This window comes from Atta cephalotes, assembly GCF_000143395.1.
Source record: "Atta cephalotes unplaced genomic scaffold scaffold00001, whole genome shotgun sequence".
NCBI lineage: Eukaryota > Metazoa > Arthropoda > Insecta > Hymenoptera > Formicidae > Atta > Atta cephalotes.
In genome coordinates, this window is record NW_012130065.1 from 11,255,834 (window position 1) to 11,260,037 (window position 4,204).

The 4,204-nt window shown below is 29.4% G+C and overlaps 1 protein-coding gene across 1 annotated transcript in view; it reads left to right on the forward strand.

Annotated features, from left to right (window-relative positions):
• The window catches only part of LOC105618729 (AF4/FMR2 family member 4), a 223,657-nt gene that overhangs the window by 17,206 nt on the left and 202,247 nt on the right, over window positions 1–4,204 (forward strand). The window lies entirely within an intron of this gene.

The following is a 4,204-nucleotide window of genomic DNA, read 5'->3' on the forward strand; positions in this document are numbered from 1 at the left end:
TATATATATATATATATATATATATATATATATATATATTAAATGATTCAACTTTGAATTGGAATATCTCGATTTTTAATTCCGCTCCAGCACTTTTTAAAGCACATATATTCAGGATATTAAAACAAGCTTATTCTGTAAGTTTCAGAAAAATCTTAAGAAAATGAAATTTTTCGGAGAACATCCTTAATATACAGATCCTTATTCCGACAATAAATTTTTCTTAAAAGAAAATACTTAACAATATAAAGGCATTAAATTTGTGGATTGAAAATTATACTTTTAAATGAAATTAAATAGTTTTTGCCCTTCGCTAGTCAAACGTAAGATCAATAAGACGTTTTCGTAACCTTTAACTTTCTGATACAGAAGAGGAGAAGAGTTTGCGGCATGTGGATTATCGTGTTCACTTCCGAATGAGTGTCTTCGAAATATTACACCCCTTCGTCTACTGCCATAAGATCGATATACACTTTGTTTCGCTTCTGCCTATTTCTTTTTCTGTCTCTTATTATATATCCCAACTTGATCATAATTATCGCTTCTATTCTTGTGTATGTTACAATTTATGTTATCAGTTCGTAGCGACTGCGAAGTTTATTTCTGCAACAAAAGCGAATCTTTGTTTCCAAAAGAAATCATAGATGTTAGTTAACAGTTTTGATTAAAATTTATTTGACGAGGATGTATAACATAAAATAGATTCGAGGAAAACTTTATCAAAATTCCATTGTTAATAAAGAAATCATGTAGCGATTTATATTACTGACAACGTATCAAATATAGTTAAAAAACACAAATTGTTGCTGTATCAAATTGTAATATAGAACATTATATAATTGATCACAGTTTGAAATCTGTCTTGATCCTCGTATTTTTTGATCATATAGCTATTATTCGAATATTTGTTCTGAATCTATTCTAATAGCTTTTTATGGCCATCCTTATTGATCTTTTTGAATAAAAAGAAGCCAATCTGGTGGTCGTTTGAAAGTCGGAATATATTTTTGATCTATTGCATGATGGTGGGAGATTTGCAATGATGGTATTTCCATGTTTCCTAAACCCCACTTTCTTCTTTTTGAAAGTAATACGGGCAAATGAACATATACTTTATGTCACTTGGAACCAGCACCATCAAGTAACTTTTGTAGATTTGAAATAAACAGATTTTTAAAGGTTGTACGGCTCAATGGTAGGCGTGACTTATGGGGTCTAGAGAAGGGAAACAACAAATTAGACCTATATCCCTCGATTGCTGTATCTCCCATTCAGTTTGGTTATTTCTTTCAGCGCATTTCTTTTTATAGTACATTCAGTTAAGAGTCGTTCTCGTGTGTTTTTGGTGATAGACATTATGTTACTAATGTAGTTAAATATATAATCAAGAAAGTGTATGATTAACGTATCCATCATGTCGCAGAATTTTAATTCTAATTCTGCAAATTGGACTTGGAGAATGAAGATGATGAAATGCATGGTAGTCCTAAATCGTAATAAGTACGTATACATAATAAGTATCGTATTATTTAATGTTTGACAAGATAAAAGATTGATCCGTCAAGATTTGCATTCGAGAAGAATAAAATCCTGAGGACAAAAATAGATGCACATATAGATAGAGAGAACTGAGAGAAGAATATAGATCGAAGAACAAAATTTTCGAAAAAATAAGTGCATGTATAAATTAAATAATCTTTTTTCTTTTTTTCTCAAGTCGCGAACTATATCTTGCTACATCTAAAACTGTCAATTTCCGGCTTTATTTCCGCGGGAAATGTATCTCTACTGTATATCGACGGCGACATGTAGCAATCAATAGGTCTGTTAATCAAGTAACAAAAATATAACACGGAAACAATAGGTATCTGTTCTAATCGCATAAAGTATATAAACTGCGTGTGTAGCGCGAGGAAATCAATAACTTGGAACGTAACATATGTTACATTCTCGCGAAATCTCGAAATGGCAATCTCTGCAACAGTTACCGACGGTCTTAATTTCCCGACAAAAGCAATAGACACGTTCGACGCGATCGTCTGTGCTTTTTCCAGACAAAAGCTCGGAAAATCGAAGGATTCTAAATGCAGCGGCATTTTCTCATAACTCTTTTTGACGCCATAGTCGCGATGTGCGACACGATGTATGATATTTTAATTGGATTGGCTCTTTAATAAACAGATGGATACGATGTATCATTGAATACATTTGAGGAGGTAAATCAGCAAGATACTTTTTATATGTATTTCGGTTAATCTGAAACACTTTGAGTCTTGAATCTCATTTAATTATATCATTAATCGGAGATTCGAGAATCAGATTAATATAACAATTAGATCATTCAATTTGCTCTTTTATTACCAAGAAAAGTTTTTTTGATATGATATATCCGATTTTTTTCTAATATTTTTTCAATGCTTGTAACTTTTTATTAATAAAGATACACAGTGATTGCTAAAAGTTTCCGGCCAATAAATATTTTTATTGTATTGTAGAGACAAAAATCTTGATAAATAAAAATCTATACAAGGAGAGTACTTAATATATTTTACATTAATATATTTTAGTGTTTTAATTTGAACAAGAATTTTAATAACTTAAGTTAAATAATTTAAGTTAATAATTTAAGTTAAAAAATAAATTGGCAAAAATTATTATAAAATTATATGTTGATTGGAAACTTTTGGCAGCTACATTTATTTTATATTGTTATGTTCTTTAATGTCTGGCATATCCAATTCGATTGTTTAAAAAATAATGTTGTAAAGAAATGTTTAAGCAATCGAATTGGATAAGTATGCCATACTACAATATGTTATTCTCGTGATTATTCAAGAATTAATTACATAAAAAGCTAAGTATAGATCTGAAAATAATTTTGTTGAATCATCAAAATAATTTTATAGAAATTTCAAGCATGATAAATAATGCTGTAAAGTTTGATATTTTAGCAATCAGTTTAAATGTCCCACATAATAATTTTAATAATTCCATCAAGATTATTTTCAGATCTATTTCTAATTAAATTTTTAGATACTTCAGCAAAATCGTTCTTTCTGTGTAATCATATTTACTGTATTTTGTAAAAGTAATTAATGCATACGCGAAGGAAATTTTGCAAAAAATTGATTAAATCTCGCGTCGACATCGAATGGTAGTCTGTAAAGTTATACCTGAGCTGATGCTTTGATTTTGAAAGAAAGATTTTCTCCTACGATAATACGTTATGAGCGAAATAAATCTAAAAATTTGCATTCTCCTTGAAATAAAATTGTAGAACTGTGATTCGAATTCTACATCAGTCGAAGAATGTTTACATTTTCACGTTTCCAGATTCCATCTTCGTAAATGAAATTTGATTATTCGTGAGAGATCGCGAGTATTCGTGGATAATCAGATTATTTTTTGCTATTGTTTATATTATTGCATATATTATTTTCTATTATGTATTACTATTATTTGAAAGTTGTAAAAAATTATACTTAAACATCAATATTGATTTGGTTGAAAATGGACAAACCAGAAGATTCTGATTATATCGATCAGAATTCCGGTTATCTTAATTAGAATTTTTTAGTAGATTTAACCAGAAAATTTTTTATTGAACACACACACACACAAACACATACAGGATTATGCGGATTATTATCAGGTAACCGAAATTCTGATTGGTTTAATCTTTTGGCTTGTCCATTTTTAACCAACTATTTTTCTTTTTGGCTTGTTCATTTTCAATTAATCATTTTTGATTTATTCATTTTCATTCATTTTTCTCAGTGAAGTGTTCTATCTGCCTTTGTTTCTTTATTGAAATGAAAAATGACAAGTTTTTCAGAAGTTAAAAAGCATTGAAGCTAAAAATACGATGACAAATAAAATAGGATTTAATTTACAAATCTTGATGTCAAGCTTTCTATGCTTTTGTTTATATTTGTTTCTTTTTTGAGAAATAAAGAATGACAAATTCCTAATTTATCGCACATCTGCTAACAATAAAAACACAGCTGCACAATAGAATTTGATTTTTTCTGGAGAAAACGCGCGCGTTATACAAAGAATATTTATATTAAAATAAAAATAAAAAATGATATATGTGTGTGTGCTGTGGTGTGTGCGCGTGTATAATATGTACACACACACACACACACACACACACACACACACACACACACACACACACACACACACACACACACACACACAC